This window comes from Lactuca serriola, chromosome 8, assembly GCF_051521515.1.
Source record: "Lactuca serriola cultivar US96UC23 chromosome 8, Lser_US96UC23_V15, whole genome shotgun sequence".
Lineage (NCBI taxonomy): Eukaryota > Viridiplantae > Streptophyta > Magnoliopsida > Asterales > Asteraceae > Lactuca > Lactuca serriola.
In genome coordinates, this window is record NC_136415.1 from 216,837,953 (window position 1) to 216,862,464 (window position 24,512).

Genomic DNA, 24,512 nt, shown 5'->3' on the forward strand with positions numbered 1-24,512 from the left:
CTAATTGGTTTTGATTTGCTTCTAGCCTCTAATGATCATTCATAAAGTCCTTAGCTAGATGCCTAACACGAAAATGGGACTAGGTGGCCTTTAGGCTTGATTTTGGAGTTTACTCCCCAAGAACGTTCTTGGGCGGTAAATTCCCGGATCTTGTACTTTGGACATGTAAATAATGTTATTAAGCATATAACATGTATTAAAACACATCTATGAAAGTAGACTCACAATCTGGGATGAAAACCCGAAGATCCGTGAGAGAGTATTTGGCTTTTCTCTAATTGGAAATCAAATAATGAACCAATTTGGTTCAGAATTCTATTTATAGTCCTGAGATTTTTGGCAGAAAATATTTCTATTCTCGGAATGGATTCTAATGACCTAGAGTAATGGAATTACAGTGTTGCACAAAATCCTAGTGCATCCACTCTCCTAATAACTCCTTAGGTGTAAAACCCAAAAACCGCCAAACTTATTCCATAAGTCTGAATTTTCACTGCAACTGCTCTACTTCTATTGGATTGAAGTGGTTTGATTTAGAACAGAAATTTCGGGTTGTCACATCATCCCCCTGTTAAAGGGAATTTCGTCCCGAAATTAGAATTTAGGTAAGGAAGTATGCACGAATGATCGAGACGTGAGGAGGAAACTTCCTAATCGATTGGTTCTAGCGCACCTAAGTGAAATCAAGCTCTCGGTTGGTATCCCAACGAACCTTCACTAACTGGCGACGGCGTTGCTTCGTCCGCTTGACCTCTCGGTCGAGGGTCACTACGGTTCTGATACGAAGGCAAGGATCTCGACGAGTGGACTTGTAAGAGTCCAACCGGAAAGGTATGGTTTCACGATCGAGATGCGAAGAGTAGAAAGTACGTTACTGAGTTCGCGGAGGCACAGAACCGATTCTGATAAGAATCTCGGAGGTCCTATCTAACTTGGATTTAGCTTTCCACGCTTTACGAAGCGTATTAAGCCATTCTCAGAGTGAGTTATCCTAAAGAACTTGGTCACTCACTCGGAATCTCAAAGGTTCCTTTTCTTGTGTAACTTCCCAGTCAAAGGCCACCCCTTGTTGGGTCAAAGTCGTACGAGTTTCTGTAGCTTGCGAGGAGTTCTGAATGAACTAAGGCGATAGGTCGGTAAGACCTAGAATTTGGCGAAAGCTGTCGGCTTCTCTGGTGTCGATGAATGCTCAAATGTTTTGGCAAATTGAAAGAGTACTCAAAATTTCCCACATTACTAACAGTGTGTCCTAGAAATTTGACTCTTCAATTTCCAAATCTCGTGCCTAGAGAACTTTGCTAAAAGTTCCTCTGTAGGAAATGTTTTCATGGGTTTTCTTCCTACTACGAGGGTAGATAAGTAAGTCATTTCATGGAGAAATGACGAATCGATCCAAGTAAGAAAGACGTAACCCTAGTCATTTATCTCATGAAAACCATGGACGTATTGGTCCTATCCGAAAGGTATCAGTACGAACTCAAAGTGTCTGTATCGAGTTCAGGAGATAGTCTTTCGGACATCCTTCCCTAACACTCGAACTGGTGATATTCGGATTTCAGATCCATTCCTGGAAGTAGTTTCTTTCCTTACGTTTGCTCAACCATTTTGTCTATGCGAGGCAGAGATAACGATTTCTATGAAAATCTTGACGGAATCCTCGATATCCGACGCACATACGATACGATCCATCGATCTCTGGAAGAATCTGATCGGGGTTCTCGAAGGTGAGCAACCTAGTCTTCTAATTCTATTTTTGTGTAGTTCGCTAAGTTGTTCGTACTGTTCTTGCAACTCCGTGGGTGTTTAAACTATAGGGTGATCTGTTTTCGGGAGTCGTACTGGGTTCTAAGTTTGTTCACATGACGATGTGATTACTCATATCCTTAGGCAGTTTCTTCGTCCTGAAGTCCATTTTAGAATTCATACAGGGCTTCACGATCACAATTTCGTGTATACGAGTCGTATATAATTAAGATTGAAAAGGTAGTCGAATAACTGATTCTTCCTTACCCTAACATCCCAAGGAGGAAAAGAGTTAAGGCGAAATCATTAATTCTAAACCTGTAGAACCTCGATTATAGAACACTCTTATGTATACCTTCCTCAGTGATAGATCATCTGCATGAATTCCTGGATTCAACTTGACGTACTGCACGAGTGGTACTTCGGGGATTTCTTCGGAAAGAAAATATCTAAGAGGTACTCCTGAAATGAGTACTTCGGGGATTTCTTCGGAAAGAAAATATCTAAGAGGTACTCCTGAAATGAGTACTTCGGGGATTTCTTCGGAAAGAAAATATCTAAGAGGTACTCCTGAAATGAGTACTTCGGCGTTCTGATATGATGGCTTCGCTGGAAAAGTGATCTAGAAGATAGGGATGTACATATGAAGCTGTTTTTGTGTCGATCAAATTGAATCTGATTGTATGATAATGTCGGAATCATACATAAACTTTTAAGACGTTAGAGTTTAAACATAAAATGTTTACAGACAAAACACAACCGTGCAACCATGAACAAGAGTTACAGTACTTTTAGATTTACCACAACACTATGGCTGCGAATAAGATATACTACAAAAGACAAGTATACGCAGCACGAGAATTCCTATACAGACACGATCTCGCAAAAGGTAAGACTCTAGTTGCACTAGTCCTAGATGGTTTATAAGTCTGTTACAACAAAACGCCTTAATTACATTAACGTAGTTCCTGAGCAGGCTCTCCTGCAGCTGTGATCCTGAGAGTCTTCCCATCTGCGCCAAAATTCTGCGTTATCAGGCAATCTCTCTTGAAGTGCCCTGTCTCACCATATTGGTGGCATGACTGGCTAGTACTAGCTTTGGTGACGGAATTACGGTGCTTAGCTAGTGTTATGTGGACACGAGTGCCTTCCTCGTCACTCCACCTCGAAAATTGCTTCTTTAATCGTTCTGTGCTATAACTCGTCTTGTGTGCAGGTTTAGTCTCGATGAAAGGGACTTGAGTGACGGGTCGTTTCGGTGCTACACAGTCACGAGCATGATGCCCTATGTTTAGGCAATTGCAACATTGCATCTCATGGCAAGCCCCATGATGATGGAAACTACATTTATCACACTTCGGGAGTTTTCCTTCATATGACCTGCGCGGTACGGGAACGGCAGGGGTTTCCACTTGCTGCTGTTGTATAGCCAACTTTTGACCTCTCTTGCGTTCTTTCCGGGCTTGGCGCTTTCGTTTCTTGTTCTCTGTTTTCTGGCTTTGCGAGCCTGTGACTGTTACTGTTTGGTGACTCCATGGATGGATATCACAATTGGGAACTTCATTCCCATCAGTAGTATCGACCGTGTTGATAGCACTATGGTGCGCAATGACCACGGTTACGGCAGCCACTACGGCAGCTGTAAATGCCATTTGAAAGGTAGCGGCGTCCATGGGAAAAGTAGAGGTCTCGTTGCTTGGCTGGTTGTTTCCGGATGACGACATGATTCTGTAACACGAAAGAGTGAAGATTTGTGAGCGATTCTGGTTGACCCTGATGTACTTAGATTGTTCATGAAAAGAGTAAGAGTATGATTCGAAAGTTTGACCTACATCCCTATGATGCAGTCCTGGTAAAAAATGAAAGTATGTTCGCTAAGGTTTGACATACATCCCTATGATGCAGTCCTAGTACGGAATGGGAGTATGTTCGTAGAATGGTCTCAAGACGTTTGTCGTTCGAGCTGAGGTATCGTGGGTTGGTGAAATACAAGATCCAACCATTGAAAGAGACTTGGAAGTGTCCCTTGGAATAAATCACCATAGTCCAATGACTTGACTAAAGCATGATTCAGATAGACTCCAATGAAAGTAAGATAAAAGTACTTGGATGAAGAATGACACAAAAGTTAGCCGGCTGTCAATATCATTGATATTCACGATGTAAAGATTCGGGAAAATGACCTTGTAAAGGTCTTACATCATATCCATAGGAGATAGTTCCTGACAGCATAAAGACCTAACTAAAGTACTTACGGTAAAAGATAATTTCATAGGAAATACCACATCGGGCATAGACAGAAAACACGATTTCATTTATAAGGGAAATAAAGTAAAGCGTCTACTACTGGTGACGGTCATTCCTCTGGTGAACTCTTAGTTCAACCAATTGACGTTCCATGTCAAACGGGTGTCTTTCAAACACCAGCTGGCGTACTCGGAGTTCTAAGACTTCGGCTCGTGATTCAGCCGGTGCTTACAGCAGGGTTTCGTGGTTTCTCTCTGATCTCTCGTGAGCATCCTCTAGATGAATGGTGTGGAGGGTATGCATTCTAGCATAGGCGACCATTTGTGAAATCTGACGTAGAGCTGTCCTGTCTTGAATCTCAATTCAGGCCACTCTGCTGACCAAGATTGGTAAGACTATATATGTTAAGCCCTCATTGCTCACGTCATAAAAGCTTCGGTCGCTATTAAATGGAATAGGTTGATCTTGTCCTTGGCTCCATGTTTCCAAGCATTCCACTCACTCAGGGTCGGGCCATGAAAAGCTGGAAGAGGGTTAGGAATTGAAACGGGAGCTGCTCGGGGTAGGTTCTCAACCTCTGGCTCGGGGTTAGTATCATATGAAAAGTCTTCATCACGGTGATCCTCCAGGGAATAGGATGATCATTCTCTGGTTCTTCTCCAAACCAACCAGCAATGACTTCATTCGGAAGATACTGGTTGTCAAGGGGATGGAGTCCAGTTATGATTTCTATGCGCGAATTTAGGGTAAGAAGATAATTATTAGACGAACTATCTAGATAATTATTTAGCAAACCTTCATTAGTTACATCGCTATTTGTGAAGTGCATACCAGCTATGTGTAATCTAAATAGGATAGACCTTCGAATAAGTGACATTAACTCCTTATTCACACAGAATAGGGGTAAGGCAAAATTATCACAGATTCTGAGTTTATAACATCCTAATTACATGTAGCCTCAGTGTATCCACTTAGCAACTATTAAGTTAGTAATGAAGATCCCATTTTAATTCTCAAGTATAAATTACTTATAGTAACACCAAAATACACCTATAGTATTTTAAATTTATTGTTATGTTCTATTGTTCTCATTGTGGTAGGGTTGGTAAGATTTTAGCATTGTTGCAACCACACACTTAAACTTAGGCACATGTTAGTCAACCCTCGGATAATATAGGCAATCAGGCTATATCTTCCCAGTTTTGACCATATGTCTCTAAGCCCACTTGTGTTGTCCAACAATCGTAATTCTTTTGTACTGTCCTAATGACATTGATTTTAGTATGAATGCAACACGTATACTTACTTAAATATTTTACTATTTAAAGTATAAACTCTTGGTCAGAGTATTTTTAATCCCTCATGTATTTATAGTTAGTATATCTTTTATGGGTTGATATACTTAATTCACTATAAACAATGCTCTGATACCAATTTGTCACACCCCAAAACCAAGAACGGCGGAAACGTTCTGGGGCGGAGGACGTCATGTATAATATCAACAACAATGTAAAGTAGTAAACAAGCAACAACATCATCCATTGCATTAATAAAATAATTAGTATACAATTGTATTCTGTCAAATTTTGATAAACACTAAAGCATAAATCAAAATGAAAGATAAGTCTTGAATAAGCTCCATCTTCCTTTCTCCTTGCATCGGTAGCTGTCTATGATGACCTGAGGATATAAGTAATTTTGAAAGCGAGTATCAGCTATAAAGCTGGTGAGATCATAAGTATTAATGTGTCTTAATTTGTAAAAACTTATAATTTTTAAGATTTGACATCGCTTTGAAAGGAAGCTCGTATAAGTATGAAAATGTTTGTAGCTCAACTGTAAATGTTTGAAAAGCCCTAGAAATCCCTATGATTCCTATTAGTAACAAAAGGAGTCTTCTACCAAGACTTAACTGTTTTGTGTGTGTCTCTTGTAAGAGTATGTATTTTTCCAAAGTATAACTATCATTATCCAAAAATATAGTTTGTACATTTATGTTTAAGTGAGGTTATCACTAAAAATATGTACTGGAAAAATTAACGTAGTACTAAATGTAGCTCTAAAAGGACTACTACCGTACTAACTACCTCAGGCCGGATTTTGGGCAAAGGCGCTAGGTGATAAATTGCGCCATACTATCGACTGTAACAACGACATACGAATGGTCGTAATAACGGAATGACGTTTGGCACCCGCAGATCTGTAGATCCCACTGTAGCTGGCAGTAAGGTGTAGGATGGTCAATCCAGTATAGATCTACACAAAAACTCATACTATGGACTGATTACATCGACATAAGAATGGTCGAAATCAATGTATGGCGTTTGGCACCCGCAGACCTGCAGGTCCCGCTGTAGCTAGCAGCAAGGCGTAGGATTGTCAATCCATTATAGAATCTATACGCAAACTCAACGCTCCCCCTTCAAGAGACTCTGGCCGCAACTCAAGTCATGAGGTTTTAAGTCATGCTCCGATTTAAATCACAGTAATTACCGTATTCTCGTATATGTAATGTAATGTGCTGTTTTAGCTGTAATGTAATGGACTGTTCTAGCAAGTATAGTAATGTAAGCGTTCTAGTAATGGTTCTAGTATAAATGTATATGTTCTCGTCCTAGTATAGATGTATATGTAATGTAAGGTAATGTTCTAGAAAGTATTGACTCATGAATGAACTGACTCATTGTATGATATCGCGTTCTAGTAATGGTTCTAGTATCATCCTGAACTACCCATATGGTAGCTTACTAGTAATCTAAGTGGTACGTATGGACGTGGATGTATACCCTTGCTACCCAAGGGCATATGATGAATTGGAAGGACCTTTTATGACTATATATGTACACATGATATATAACAAATCTTTAAACGACTTTCGGACGAATACCCAATGTCCCACCAGACCACATCTCAAGGCGCGAAAAGGAAATAGGGTGGATAGTCTTCCTAAGTCTTTTAAACATTTCTTATATAACTATACATATAGAGGCATGAAATTTATAATATAAAAGCATAAATAAGTTTGGTAAAACATTTGAAACAGAAATATTAGTTTAAGGAAAGATCGACTTGATGTCGATCAATAAAACAATTTGAAGACATAAGTTTGATAAAACAATATAAGTACAAGGAACATTTGTTTGAAACACAGTTGTAAATAAGTTTGAAATATGATAAACAGAGTAAGAAGTATAGTGTAATAAGTAGTTTGAAAACATATAAAATGTTTATAAAAATCATTTGAAGGAAACTGTTTGGTAAAACAGCTAATGAGTAGCCAAATCTTTTGAATGATGTATATTAATCACATGTGATTGATGTAATAAGTAGTATAATCCTACTTACTAATCACATGTGATTAACATAAAAAGTAGCATGATTCTACTTGTATCCCCCCATAAAACATTTAAAATAGTTTAAAACATTAGTTAAGGGGTATGAACTCACCTGCAGTGTGTGACTGGAATTGAACGGGCTGTTATCGTACGGAAGGATCAGACAAGTGCTTGGTGTCAAGTGATGACTTAGACACACACAATGATCCTAATTACATATGAAGACATATGTATATAAATAATTAGAGATTTAATCACTAACTATACAAGTATAACATTTAAGCACGAGGACAACACTTTTGGTCAAGTGCTAGGAGGCTAATGGGTTGCAACAAAGAAGTGCAATGCCCCTAATGGAAGTTTAAGGTCAAAAGACCATATTCATTGGAGTTTACGGCCCAGGGAAGTAAGCTCCTGGCCGTAAACTCTCAACCAAGTCATGAAATGGAGCTTAGAAATACTATAACCTTAGAGGGGAATTGTTTCTAGGCTTAACAAGAGTTTAAGGTACCATATTGACTCCTAAGGGGAGTTTACGGCCCAAAGACCCTTTTCCATTGGAGTTTACGGCCGTAAACTCCCTTAGGAGGGTTCTTATTGTTCTTTCAAGTCTCCAACCATTCTAGGAACAAGTCTAGGCTTCAACACTTGGCTTAAGGAAGGTTTAAGGCACTAAATGGAACCATTTGATGGAGTTTACGGCCATAGAACTCTTTGGGTCGTAAACTCCCTCACACATGAGGTTCTAAGAATTTTAACTAGTCCAAAACTCAACTAGGTACTTGCCCTAAAAGTCTCTTGGCCTAAGGAAGTGTCTAGGGTGTCCTTTGACCCCTTTAAAGGAGTTTACGGCCCAAGAAATAGTCTTCGCCGTAAACTCTTCAACACTTATGCTTTTCATGTGTTTTCTAGGTCATAAACACATTAAGGTACTTGCCAAAAATGAAGACTAAGCCTTAGGAAGAGTTTGAAGGGATTTTGGCCCTAAATCTTGGAGTTTATTGCCTAAGGAGCATCTTGGCCGTAAACTCCCTTCCAAAGTTGGTTTCTAATTGTTTTGTTGGTCTAAGATATGAGTTTAAGGCTTCTAGGTTCTTGTTCTAAGGCTAAAGGATCACTAGGCACTCATTTGTGCCCTTTACTTGGAGTTTACGGCCCAAGAGGTGGTTCCTTGGCTGTAAAATCCTCAAACTAATTGGTTTTGATTTGCTTCTAGCCTCTAATGATCATTCATAAAGTCCTTAGCTAGATGCCTAACACGGAAATGGGACTAGGTGGCCTTTAGGCTTGATTTTGGAGTTTACTCCCCAAGAACGTTCTTGGGCGGTAAATTCCCGGATCTTGTACTTTTGACATGTAAATAATGTTATTAAGCATATAACAAGTATTAAAACACATCTATGAAAGTAGACTCACAATCTGGGATGAAAACCCGAAGATCCGTGAGAGAGTATTTGGCTTTTCTCTAATTGGAAATCAAATAATGAACCAATTTGGTTCAGAATTCTATTTATAGTCCTGAGATTTTTGGCAGAAAATATTTCTATTCTCGGAATGGATTCTAATGACCTAGAGTAATGGAATTACAGTGTTGCACAAAATCCTAGTGCATCCACTCTCCTAATAACTCCTTAGGTGTAAAACCCTAAAACCGCCAAACTTATTCCATAAGTCTGAATTTTCACTGCAACTGCTCTACTTCTATTGGATTGAAGTGGTTTGATTTAGAACAGAAATTTCGGGTTGTTATAGTTTTGACATTTGAAATGATACTCCCTTCTTCATTGAATACAACTTGATTTCCAATACCCACAACAAGTTGTGATACACTTATCAAATTATGTTGAAGTCCTTCTACTTCTATTGGATTGAAGTGGTTCACATATCACTTGCATTTATTGAAAAATTTAGGAACCCAAGACTTTTTGGGCCCATCATTAGTAGAATGAAACAAATTTTTGGAATTTAAGACCCATGTTTTCACTTTGTTTGTAACTGAATCAATTATATCAACATCATCAGTTCTAGATTTTGAAATATAATCATTCAATAATTTTGGATTTTCATTAATTGTAATCTTATCCTTCACAACATTCGCATTTTTGATAACTGGTTTCCATTTTTGAACTAGAACTTGCGAATTATTAGATGATGTACTCTCAGTTGAAGAATTATTTGTGTACTTAGCAAATGCACTTTTGATTTGTTCTTCTGAAAATTTTCCACTTCGATATTTCTTTCCTTTCCCTTCAAACCAATGATTGAACGTTCTAACATCAGATTTTCCTTTTGTATATGAAACTTTGGTTGTTTTCGATGCTGAAGGATTTGGAAAATTTGGTTGTTTTGGTGAAATTTTCATTTTGACATGAGTTGAGTTCTTCAAAGTTGATGAAGTATTCGTGAATTTTCCAACATTTTGAAACTTTTGATTTTTTGCAAATTTTTGCGAATTCTCAAATTTTCGACTGTTGTCATATTTGAAAACACATGGAAACTTTTCAACAGAGTTTATTTGTTTATGAAAACTTGATGGTGGTTTTGAAATTTGTTCTTTTTCATCTCTTGATTTTTCCTTAAACACTACTTGCCAGAATATTGCTTTTCTTGCTTTTCTTTTTGAAACATTATTTTCTGTTGAAAAATTTCCAACCATCAATTTGAATTCGTGAGAGTTTAGTTTCACTTCAACCTTTGATTTTTCATCTTTTTCAAAAACTTTGTTTGATTTTTCACCTTTAACCACCCATTTTTGTGTTGATTTTTGTTTTTGAAACACATAAGTATTTTTCGTTAAATTGTTTTCTTCTGTGTTTTGATTTTCGAAAAAACCTTCAGTTGTGGACTTTTGATTATCTTTTTCAATCATTTTATTGAAATCAGGATGAACTTTCTTAGCATTTCCAGTAGTGACAAAAACTTGATTTGGAAAAATTGTTTTATCAGTACATACAGAATTTGGATATACCAAAGTGTTGGTTTCCAAATAATGTGCGCCTTTATCATTTAAAATTTTATCAAATTCTTTTGTATTTTCAAACACTTGATCAACTACAATCCTTTGAGGTATTTCAGTTGAAACTTTCTTTTCTTCTTTATTTACATCTGTGTCATCAGATTTCCAGCTTTCAACTTCCACATTATCAAACATACAATGTTGCGAAGTTTAAGATTTATCAATTTCATCCTCTACTATTGAATCAACTATTATTTCTTTACCTTTGATCTTAGATGTGATATTAATGATTGACAATTGAGAACAATCAAACTCTTCTTCCTCTTCTATTTCACTGATTTCACTTACATTATCAGAATTTTCATCAATATCAGCATAATTCAACTGTGAGGCAAGAGTTGAATTTTCAGATTTCTTTATGATTTTCACTTGTTCACTCTTTGTCAAACTTTCATTGACAATGTTAACCAATTCATCAGCATTCATAAATTCATCAATTTTGACAATACCATATGCATATCTATCATCAGGTATTTTGTCAAATTGAGCAATTGTGCTTTCGCAATCATAAGAAACAACATCAACTTTTTCACGTTCATACTCAAGAAAAGGTAAAAGTTTTCTATGTTGTTCTTTGCTAATATCAGAAGAGTGATGTAAAGTTGTTAATTTTGCATACAAACGTTTTGCAGAATTACAATATATGTTTCTTTGTGCTAGTAATAACCTAACATCGTTAGTAATATTATTCCTATCACAGTCTATATTTTTGACTTGCAATTCCAATTTTTCAACTCTGCTCTTCTTTATTTCTAAATCTCTTCGTGTCTCACTAAGTTGCACATTTAATTTCTTAGCTTCATTACTAGCAGACACAATAACAGAATCAAAATAAGCCACAGTATCATCAAATGAAACAATTTCATCATCATAAGTAGATAAAGAAATATTATAAGATTCAAGAATTGCACGTACTTTGGTTGTCATGGGTGACTTGTCAGTGGATTTCGACACAAAACATCTCCCTGAAATGTTTTCTTCGCATTCCTCAAAACTTGTGAACATGGCTCCATGAGTGGGATGCCTCATTTCTTCATCATCAGATCCTGAAGACCAGATCTGATAAGTTCCACTCTCTTCTTAAGTAGTTTCTCCCTTCGCAACCAATGATACTCCTTTGGTCTTAGCACGTAACTCTTCAATCTTCTCTGAATAGTATGCTTCATCTTTGACTTTTTCTTTCTTCTCTTCTCTCTTTCGCAACATGCAGTCAGCTACGAAGTGATTCGCACCATTGCAATAATGACAATAGATTCCTGAATCACCTTTCAACTTTTTCTCTTCATTCGCATTTTTCGGTTTTTCCTCAATTTTCTCCATCTTCTTTCTCTCATCCCCTCCAGTCCTTGTGGTAACATTCTTCGCATCATTCATCTTTCCTTTTGGATTAAAAGGCTTTTTGAAGAACTTTTTAACTCTGTTGTTTGAATAGAATGCTACAGCTTCATCATCGGAATTCATCAAAAATCCTTCATCATCTGATCCATCTTTTTCATCATTTTCTGATACCTTTGAAACTAGAGCCAAAGGACCACCAATAACTAGTTTTGATTCTTCATACATTTCTGAGACCTCAGATTCATGTGTTTTCAGTTGATTGTAGAGATCATTCAATTTGGTTGTATCAAAACTTTGTTGATTCTTAATCATCATGCTCACACTTCGCCACTCCTTGTGAAGTCCCATAATGAAAGTTAAATTGAATTCCATGATAGATATAGTGATACCATACCTATTGCAGCGAAACACAAGCTCATTCAGACAATCATAGTAACTTTCGAGAGTTTCTGCATCCTTTTGTCTGAATTCCTTCAGTTCAATCAGACATTGCTTCACAGAATTGATCTTCGTCTTTTCGCTACCTTGATACTTCTCTTTTAGAGTATTCCAGATGTCTTTTGCTGTTTTACAACTACGAATGTAATTGTAAACCATAGTAGGAAGAGCACCTCTTAGTTCCCTCATGCACCTCTTTTCATTATCCTTCAGTCGTTTTCGTTGATCTTCAACATCAGGAGATCCAGTGGATGGACCAATTTGTTGAACATTTGGAGGAGCTTGAACTGTTCCATCGATACAATTCCAAAGTTCTTCATCAATTCCATTTAAGTAATCTTCCATTCTATCAGCCCACTGATCATAGTATTCTGGAATCAACATCGGAATTTTGGTTGAAGAACCAAGCAAATGAGAGAAAGAAGTCATTGTGTTCATGTTGAAGTTCGCCATTGATGAACAAAAAAAAATTTCTGAAAACTTGAGAACTTGATAAATTTCAGAAATCGATCAAACGAATTAATCAAAAATCACTAATCGAATACTCCACTTAACAATTCAAATACATAATCAATTCAAATCTGAAGATCAAAAGTGATTTTCAAAACCAAAATTGCGCGGGAAATTTTGAGTAAATTTTGCAACTCAAAAAGCAAATGATTCTTCTACGAAAATCAGATCTAAGCAGTTTGAATCCTGCTCTGATACCGATTGATGAGAATTGTTATCAAGAATTAATATACGAAACAATAGATTTGAATGATGAAAGATAAAGAACACACGAAGTAAATATTAATCAGATCTCGTTTTATTAAGACTGATTACAGAGTAAGCTAAAGAGAGATTTTGTGTTTCGGTATCTCTTCCTTCTACTTCAATCCTAAGTCCCTATTTATAGGGAACTTACAAAAAGTATACTAAGTCTATACAATGAAACTTCGCATGCTACACTTTGCATATAATATTGACTTAGTAAAATAACATACAAAATGCGAATCATTACAAGACACACTATTCGACTTTTACAACTAACATCTACAGAGTCCTAGAGAGTGATGTTCCCAAGACGGCCTTCCGAACGAGATACGGACATTATGAGTTCGTAGTGATGTCGTTCGGACTAACCAATGCCCCGGCCGTATTCATGGATCTAATGAATCGGGTATGTCGTCCATTCTTGGATAAATTTGTGATAGTATTCATAGACGATATACTTATTTATTCAATGAATAAAGAGGAACATAGTCAACACCTGAGACAAGTCTTAGAGACATTACGAACGGAGAGACTTTATGAAAAATTCTCAAAATGTGAGTTTTGGATTAGAAAGGTGCACTTCCTCGGTCACGTGGTCAGCAAGGAAGGAATCCACATGGACCCCTCAAAAATCAAGGCTATCGAAAACTGGTCTGCACCAACTACACCAACCGAAATTCGCCAGTTTCTAGGTCTTGCTGGTTATTATCGAAGGTTCATCCAGAATTTCTCTAGCATCGCAAAGCCTGTTACTGCTTTAACCCAGAAAGGTGTGACCTACAACTTGGGAGAAAAGCAAGATGCTGCATTTCAGACTTTGAAACAAGCCCTTTGCAGTGCACCTATCCTTTCTCTTCCGGAGGGGAACGAAGATTTTGTGGTGTATTGCGACGCTTCGAAGCAAGTGCTGGGTTGTGTGCTAACGCAGAGGGGAAAGTTTATTTCATATGCCTCACGACAACTGAAAATGCATGAGGTCAATTACACCACTCATGACTTAGAACATGGAGCAGTGGTTTTCGCTCTTAAAATCTGGAGGCACTACCTTTACGGTACCAAGTGCACTATCTTTACAGACCACAAGAGCCTCCAACACATCTTCGACCAGAAGGAGTTAAACATGAGACAACGACGTTGGGTCGAATTGATCAACGACTACGAATGTGAGATTCGCTATCATCCGGGAAAGGCAAACGTCGTGGCCGATGCCCTTAGTCGAAAGGAGTACTCTGGCCGAAGAGTGAAGTCATTAGCCATGTCGATCCATTCGCACCTGTCAGAGCAAGTCAAGGAAGCTCAAATAAAGGCCTTGAAACCCGAAAACGTGACAGGTGAGGCCCTTAGGGGAATGGACAAGAACTTAGAAATCAAGAGTGACAGAGCACGCTACCTCATGAACCGGATCTGGACACCCAAGTTTGGTGGATTCAGAGAGGTATTTATGAGCGAGGCACACAGGACCCCATACTCCGTACACCCAGGGTCAGACAAGATGTATCTAGATCTCAAGCAACTCTACTGGTGGCCAAACATGAAAGCGGAGATTGCTACTTATGTGAGCAAGTGTTTAACTTGCGCCAAAATAAAAATAGAACACCAGAAACCCGCAGGTCTACTCCAACAACCTAAAATACCTGAGTGGAAATGGGAGTAGATTTCCATGGACTTTATAACGAAACTGCCCAAAACTCAGAGTGGCCAACATACTATTTGGGTGATCATCGACAGATTAACCAAGTCCGCTCATTTCTTACCGATCAAGGAAACTGATAGGATGGAAAAACTATCAAGAACCTACATCCGGGAGATCGTACGACTTCATGGAGTACCGATGTCCATCATCTCAGATAGAGACAGCAGATTCACTTCCAGATTCTGGCAATCACTGCAAAAATCCATGGGAACAAGGTTGGATATAAGTATAGCATACCACCCACAAACTGACGGACAGAGTGAGAGGACAATCCAAACCTTGGAAGACACGTTGCGAGCATGTGTAATCAACTTTCGTAAGGCATGGTACGTTCACTTACCTTTGGTCTAGTTCTCTTATAACAATAGTTACCATACTAGTATCAAGACTGCTCCATTCGAAGCCCTTTACGGCCGTAAGTGTAGATCACCTCTGTGCTGGACGGAAGTGGGCGACACGCAATTGGCAAAAGGTCTAGTCCCTAATAGCACCCTCACTGGTCCAGAGATCATCAAAGAAACGACTAAAAAGATTGTGCAAATACGAGAACGACTGAAGTCCTCAAGGGATAGGCAAAAGAGCTATGCCGACAAAAGACGTAAACCCTTGGAATTCCAGATTGGCGACCGTGTACTACTGAAGGTCTCACTCTGGAAGGGCATGATACGCTTTGGAAAGCATGGAAAGCTAAATCCTAGGTACATTGGACCCTTCGAAATCATTTCGAGAGTTGGTCCAGTGGCCTACAAACTCCAACTTCCAATCGAGCTTAACAAAGTACATCCAGTATTCCACGTATCGAACCTGAAGAAGTGTTTGCCCGAAGAAACACTTGTAATTCCACTCGATGAAATCGAACTAAATGAAAATCTTAACTTTGTGGAAGAACCCATCGAGATCATGGATAGGGAAGTAAAACGAACTAAACAGAGTCGCATTCCAATAGTAAAGGTTCGATGGAATACTAGGAGAGGACCCGAGTTCACATGGGAACGGGAAGACCAAATGCAACAGAAATATCCGCACCTCTTCCTCAGTCCCTAAGACTTCCCTTTTGTATTAAAATTTCGGGACGAAATTCCCTCTAACGGGGGGATGATGTAACAACCCGATATTTCAACTCTTTGTAATGACCTAAAAAGTCAAGTATTGTAACCATCTTGGAGTTAATAAGATTAACTTTAATAATAAAATGCCCAAAAAGCATCTATTTAAATTCCTATTATGTTTAATATCAATAAACTGGGATCGTACTTAAAAAGAATGCCCAAATCCGGCTTCGTATAATGAAGTTAAGATTTTTCCAAGTTCGGCTCAGCAGCAGACAGCTAAAAACTCGAATCGGAGATCGAACGACTTTTGGCCGGAATGACCTAAACGAGAATCAAAGGTCTCGACAATGGTATTTCAGCGGTAAAAAGTCTGGCAAAAACCGACATCAGATAAAGAAGTTATGAATTTTTAAAGAAATTCCTTAATCACGTCATTCTAATAAATAAATAATAAAAATAATTTCATAATTTGCCAACGGAGTTTAAACGAAAGTTGTAGAGCATAGTCTCACCTACGCGTGGATATTAAGACCATCGAAAACGGAGTTTGTATGAAGAAGATATGATTTTTTGAAGTTTATTAATTAAATTATATATAAAAATAAATCAAAAATCCGGTAATATCCGAAGGAGGAGTCAGCGTCCTCATCCGAGTTACGCGCTGCGTAACCCTGTACGCCCCACGTACCCGAGGGCCTTGGTCTCGGTCCGTCCACGTCGCCCCTATGCGAGCTACCCACCTTTCCGTCCCTTCCGAAGTCGAGGCAGTCGAGCACTCGGTCACGGGTGACACACAAGTACGCGCTGCGTACGAGCGTACGCCCCGCGTACCGAGGCCTCTCAGCCCCTGTAAAAGGGATGCGAGGGTCTCCAGAAAACTTTCTCATTTCTTCTCATTTCTCTTGCGTTTTGCCTCGTTTTCCATGCCCGTTCAAACTCGAAGCCCTGGTCTTTTTGCTCAAGTCTCGAGGGTCGATTTTACTCCCGAGATTCCTGAGAAAAATCCGTTTCCCGAGACGAAACTTTGCCCGATTTTCCATCTCGCTATCTTCAAACTTCCAAGTGAGTTCATACCCCTACAAACACACTTTAAATACATTTTAAATGCTTTTTATACTCTTTTAGGGGGGGGGGAATACAAGTAAACATACGGTTATTATCGTGTATTTCATAAAATTTCACTTTACTCGTTTTTATCGAATGAATCACTTGTGAGTTAGTTCTACTATGTGAAAACTCTTGTTATACTTTGCATGCAATAGATTTATACAACATATTTAGTAATTCCCATGTATCCTTCGTTGCTAAACCATTTTATACATTCTAAAAACTTATGATTTATGTTTTGTCAAACATTGTGAAAAAAAAGGATAAAACTTTGCATACAAAACTATCACTTTAATACAGACTTAGTTGAGAATCCATGAGATGTGTACATCTTCAAACACTGCCTTTTTGATAAAAGGTATCGCTACAAGTCATGTCTATAACTAGAGTCTCCCGTTCGGAGAACGTGTCAAATGTGTATAGATCTATACGGGAAGTCATGATCCCGTGCCCTGACTGTTAGCTACATTCCGTCTTTTGGGGTGACAGTTTGTCATAACGCTACGATGCCTGAAGAACGTCGCTACAGGCATATTATGTTTAGTATGGTTATAAAACTCATCGGATATACAATTATTATGGTATTATGCTTTTATGAAAGAGTAGCTATTAAAACTATTCTTCATCTAACAACTGCGATCTTCGTATAGCTTTATTATATAAAACTATGCCACACCTTTCAAGCACGTCGGTTGCTTCCGATTTTCGGTCTTAGAGACTACCAGTTATGTCAGGAAAATAAGGGTTTTTCCTGTATACAAACCAAACAACTAATAGGAAAATAAGGGATTTTCACGGTACAATTAGTTGCAACTTATAACACGAACATTCATATGCATTTCATACTTTTATAAGAAAATTAGGGATTTTCCTGGAAAATATACACTCATTTTGGAATGGCATTCAATGTTTCTAAATCACTTATGAACTCACCAACTTAATTGTTGACACTTTTTCTTTGAAATAACTTGTATTCTTAGGGAATCGTTAAGCAGGTTTGGAAATCAACTTTTGGGGAATAACGCGTTGGCATTATTTACTTCTTTTGAAAGATGTTTATGCATTTATATTTTGAGCATGTAATGAATACAATGATGTAAACATTTTTAAAACCTTTATATATGTATGGTGGTGTGTACTTTCCTTTCTATTAACTGTTATGATACTGAATATGACGTCCTCCGCCCCCGAACGTTTCCGCCATTCTGGTTTGGGGGTGTGACAGCAACCATCTCAACATACCCCATCTCCCCACACTTCACCTCAAAAGCATACTCCCAAAAAGTCTGATACTCCTCGCTTCAAAAATCTTGAGGAGAACATGTCATCCGCAAGCTCCACAGACTCCCCTGCCACAGCCCTAAGAAAGCATGATTGGAAGGTGGCCAAGCTTGCTGAACTTATCTGGAGAGAATGCGGATTTGACACTATGATAGATGAGTCTTTGATTAACTCATGGGTCAATTCGCACCGTAGGATATTAGATGAAGACTACACCCCGCACTTCACATATGTTGAACCCCCTGATGATGGATAATGGGATATTCCAATTTCTCCAAATGACAAGTACTTTGTCGTATTTGAGTCATTAGACTGCAACTTTCCTGCTCACAAACGACTGCCAATGAAGTTTGAAAGACTTAACCGATTTTATGCCAAGCATGGCTCCTCCATTGAGAATATATGGTCTAACGATAGACCATCCGCAGTTAAGAACTACAAGATGCGGAAGTTCATGAAGGCTGATTTCGTCCAGTATACTCTCACCAGAAGGGAACATGACTACATCCGCACCCAGACAGACTTCCCTTGCATGAATCCGGAAGAAATTTTCCCTATTTACAGGGTGTTCCAGAACAAGACAGAAAAGTACCCTAAGATGCAAATAGTGCTTGAAAAAACCAACTCTTTTCTGAGGGATACAGTCTGTGACTTTGCCAAAATAGATGCGGATATCTACCCCACCATCATCAAGAAGTTTGATCTCCCACCACTTGAACCTATGCCAATGCCTACCGAAGGCTTCGAAGAAATATCACTAGGCGCATCATACATCCCTGAACTTGGAATCATATTCAAACAAAAGACTGACAACGTCAAATACTTCATTCCGATGAATGTCATGCACCACTTGCCCAAGAAACAACTTGACATCTGCCGGACCGCAGTTGAAAAATCAAAGCATACTACTGCAGAAGTCAAGTTTGAAATTTCGAGAAGAATCGCATGGCTGGAAAATGTCAGGAAGTTCTGGTGGATTTTAATCAAGTTTCTCAAACTTGATAACTGAACCGGAATTAAAGAGGTCACTTAGGGGGAAATTGTTGAATCATAAAAGTGACCCTCTTGAACTCACCTACTGCAACCGTCTCTCTACCGTAATGGTTCAACACCCATAGCCAATCCAGCACTCGGAGTCAGTTCTTCATCAGCAACCGCAATCAGTCTTTTGCTACCGCAGTCTACTTATCTAGATTACTTATTGTCTTGTATGTAATACACTCTATTATCCAGTATGCCTTGCATGGCTCCTTATAGAGTTGTAGTCTAGTATAGTTCAGCGTCTCTATAAATAGAGACTTATTCTCTTGTATTAACTACCTCTACACTCCATCACTGATAACTTGCATATTATTTTAAATACATTTCTCCAAGTTATCTTCTTCATTTCTCTATCTTTGTATTCTTCTTACTCTCAATTGTTACTAAAGCATATCTGATTATAACCTCTCTTCAGAGCAAGTCTTTAAGAGTTAATCACTAATTTTGATCTTCCTTATTAACTCAGAGTGATTGCATTCCTTGTTACGAATCAACTTAAGTGTATTCTTGATATAACAATTGCTTTCATTTATATTTCTTTACTTTCCGCAACTAACTCTCAAACTATCTAACTATATTATTGTTGAGCTTTTAGATCCTTTGAGATTAACTATTTCGCATTATACTTGTTCTAACTTTTGTTCAAGTATGTCTCCAAGTTTTTCTCTCAACACATGACAGTCTTCATTAATAACTACTTCCAATATATGAACGACTGTGGACGGTTCGAATAATCTCATTATTCAGGAAGTCAAAAGACGCAAAATGAAACAATAGGTAAATAATTAACATAAAACAGTAACATTACTAATAAATATACCCCTTTATTTAATCATCAAATGTTAATTACACTTTATCTATTACACGTTTCTAAACTATCTAATCTAAACTAATAACGTCCTTCAGCCCGATGCTCCTAGCATGCTGCTAGTGCTTAACCCTGCTAAGTCCCTTCGTAAACGGATCTGTAGGATTATCCTCTGACCATACCCTCTTTAGTACGAGGAGTCATTCTTTTACTATGAGAACTCCTTCTTCCACTCGATGTCGAATAAAATGATATTTTATGTCGATATGTCCAGATTTGCCATGATCCCTCGGTTCCTTGGTCAAGGCAACCGCTCCTTCATTATCACAGAAGATTTCCATGGGGTCCTTTATATCTGGCACAACTCCAAGGTCTCCAATGAAGTTCATCAACAATATTGCCTCCTTGGACGCTTCACTCGCTGCAATGTACTCTGATTCACACTTTGAATCAGCTACGGTTTCCTGCTTGGAACTTTTCCAAGTCATTGATCCTCCATTAAGGGTAAAAACCCATCCTGACTGCGAACGGTAGTTGCCCTGCCGGTCTAAAAACTGGTGTCACTATACCCTCGCACCTTTAATTCATCACTCCCAGCAAGGACTAGAAACCATTCCTTGGTCCTCTAAAGGTACTTAAAAATGTTCTTGAATACGGTCCAATGTGCTTTGCCAGGGTTCCCTTGATATATGCTGACCATGCTCAGAGCAAAGGTCACATCAGGGCAAGTACAAGTCATAGTGTACATAATCGAGCCAAGTGCAGAAGCATATGGTACTCGGCACATTTCTGCTATCTCGACTTTGGTACTCAGGCTTTGAGTCTTACTCAACTTGGCATTACTTTGGCTGAGTAACTCCCCCTTCTTTGAATTCTCCATACTATAACATTTTAGTAGCTTGTCCAAGTAAGTGTTCTGGCAAACTCCTATTAGCCTCTTACTTCTGTCTGTCACTATCCTTATTCCTAATATATAGGAAGCCTCTCTAAGGTCCTTCGTAGCGAAGCACATCCCTTGTAACACCGTGAATTTCAAAATAATTTTTCGCATAATATAAAAACATATTCATTTAATTTTCATAAAAACATCAATGTTTGAAACTCCAATCCATGTCATACAAAGAATCTCAAGATCACATAACATAAAAATCCCATGTGTGTGTACTGATCAAGCCAGCGCCTTCCCACGGTCATCAGTAGTACCTAAAACAAACAACACCAACACTGTAAGCACAAAGCTTAGTGAGTTCCCCAAAATACCACACATAACACATATTAGCCACTCGAGGCTATAACTTTATGGGTCCGTAGACCGTACTCTGTGAACCCTCTGGTTCTAACTCTGGGAACCTTCCGGTTCCAACTCTATAAACATGCACAACATAAATCACATAGAAATAATGCAGTACAACATATAACATACATATAGCATACAAATACTCTGTCACATAACTCTGATTACCTACTCAAGGTAAAGTATAGTGAGAAGACTCACCTTGCGTATCTTGATAACTCGCAAATCCCGAAAATCACTCGCGCTCGATCCTCCGAGCTATAATCCTCCTATAACACAATATATCTCTAATTAACACTTTCACAACTAAGGTTGATTACTCCTATCAAGTCAACACTGGTCAACTATGGTCAACGGTCAATGGTCAACTTTGACCGGACTCGGCGAGTGCACTAGAGCGACTCGGCGACTCTATATGTGTTCACTGACTCCCTAGGATCCTCCTTTGACACGTCGAGTACTTCCCTGACTCGACGAGTTCCACCTGGCATGAATCGCGGGGCCACCATGACTCAACTCGCCGAGTCTCAAGAACAACTCGGCGAGTTCCAGCTTGACTCGGTCCACCTGTCAACCCTCTCTAACTCTCCCTGACTCACTGAGTCGACCCCTTAACTCGGCAAGACCACTCGCTGAGTGGTTATGGACAATCTTCATGCTACTCGCCGAGTCTGGTCTTCGGACTCAGCGAGTCTAAGCCATGCATGAACTCAAACTCACTCCTGAGGTCAGATCCAATCCAGTAACTCATAGATCCAGTCCTTCCAACCACATTCATCACGTAAAGTTACAATCTTGGTGCTCATGCAAAGGTCCAAAGGCCTTATTTGATGATATGGTCTCTAAAATGCTATTCTAAGCTCATGGCCTCCATTAACACTCATAAAGCTTGAGGGAAAAGAGTCTCTAGACCTCTTTGGGTCCAGATCTAAAGCATCAACACAAAAAGAGGCCAATCACTCCATGAATCATTCCACAAAGAAGCCCTAACTCTAAGATTTGCACCAAGGGCTGAGAAAGGAACAAATGGTTACCTCAAATGAAGTCTCTGGACTCAGGAATCAATGGATTAGCACCTCCTCTGTTCTCCTCTTGCCTTGATCCTCTTGCCTTGATTCATCCTTGCACACTCTATTGGGATGCTTTGCATTAACAAAACCCTCTGGCTGAGCCATGTAAACATCCTCAACCAACTTCCCATTTAGGAAAGCGGTTTTGAAATCCATCTGCCATATTTCATTGTCATGAAATGGAGCAATGGCTAGCATCACCCTAATAAATTTTATCTTCACAACTGGTGAGAAGGTTTAATTATAAACAACTCCGGGAGTTTGACTGAAACTCTTTGCGACCAATCGCGCCTTATATGTGTGCACATTCCCATCCATGTCGGTTTTCTTATTGAAGATCCACTTGCACCCGACCGTCTTACGTTCGGGTACATGGTCAACCAAATTCCAAACTTGGTTGTCATACGTGGACTGAATCTCGCTGTCTATCGCGTCTTTCCAGTTCGCAGACTCTGGGCCTGCCACGGCTTTGTTATAGTTGTTAGGTTCATCTAAATTCACTAGTGTACTATCACTAAGGAACGTATCCCCTTCGATAGTGATATGAAAACCATAAAACTAGGGTTGAACCCTAACTCTTTTGGAAGGTCGAATAGGTAAGGACTCGTCAATCGATTCAACTGGAGTTTCCTCCTTGGATTAAGTGCCAGCGTTAGAGGTTCCTTCATCACTCGAATCTTGAAGCTCTTCAAGATCGATTTGCCTCCCACTGTCCCCTTGGCTTATGAGTTCTTGCTCTCGGAAAACCCCTCTCCTCGCAACAAAGACAACGTTGTCACTCGCTCTCAGAAAACCGCTATTGTATGTGCTTGTAGGCATGCATGCTAGTTCTGATCAGTCAGTGATAAGATATCGTGTTTAGGTTACGCTTGATGGCATGAGTCTTAGAATCTCATGCCAGTATAGATTCCTGATAAGGGGATCAAATGGTTTGATTGTTATATGTTGGTTAGATTTTTCCATTGTCCGAATGATGCTTGCTTTGTGCTTTGTGAGACTCTTAGTGATGTGAGTTAGCTAATAAGTGAATATGTTAAGTCACATGGGACACATGCTGAATAATCTCAGAGTGATGGACTTAACCCTATCGTGCAACTTTTGTATAAGTCCAACCGTTCTAGGGATGAGTCTTTTACTCGAAGGATTGTCTGATCTCTATTGCATGTGGCTATATTCATGAGGTAGCTAGTTGACATTACTGGGAATCTTTCAGTAGCTGAGGACTGGGTTAGTTCGGGAACCTAGGAAAGCCTACGATATGCTTCAGTGGGTTAGTAGTGAGGTCTAGTGAGACATGGGTGTATCAGTTTGAGGAAGTGACTTGGAGGATCCGGGAGGATTGCTGAGTAAAGTATGGATAGGTGTGGAAGGTAGTATTGGGCCTGTACTACTGAAAGCACAAGATCCATACTCAAATTGGTGAGAGTCTTGGAGAATTCGAGAAGCTTCGCGATGAGAATCAATGAGTATGCTTTGATCAGTGGTTTTGTGGTTTTTCAGCTTGGAGATGAGCTCTCAGGGAGACATGTGACATCCCCATTTTCACGGCCAGAAAAGACCGATTTTGTTTATGCTGTATAAAAATCAAAGTACTTCTTCTAATAAAAATCTTGCAGAATTTGTTCCTAGAAAAACATGATAAATTCATTATCAAAGCATTTCCGAAGAAATGTATTTTTATTCTTTTTAAAACATTTGGGATGTCATCGTTAATACAGAAACATAAGCATAAACATAACTTACACTCATTTACACTAGTGATCTACATCTATTTTAAATCTCTCAATATAATGTTGTTGGCTATAGTGTCTAAGTCCATAACTTTATTTGGTATGTACTTGATCCGACCCGGCATGGTCCATTTGGGTTGCATGGCATTGCAATACTTGGATAGACTAAATGAGAGAATATGGCACTTATGATTATTAATATATTATAAGTTCTAATACACTAATAATAGTATTATTTAATTAGTATTTGATCAAGTATTAATCTAGTATTAATTTGGTGATCAAAGTGAGACTAATAAAATATATAAGGGTTGATTATGACAATCATCAAATCTTTTATGGTGGATTAATGATCGATGGTTTATGGGTTATAGATGTAACCATTTGGAGCTCCATGGATAGTCCATGGGAGTTACAAACCCATGGGGCATGAGAAATGAAGAGTTATGAAAATTAAGAGTATTCAGGTGAAAACCCTAATTGTGACACCACTATAAAAGGGACCCTTTGGCTAGTGAAATCGGAGGCTAGTAAGGTTACTAGAGAGGGCATAACCGATTTTG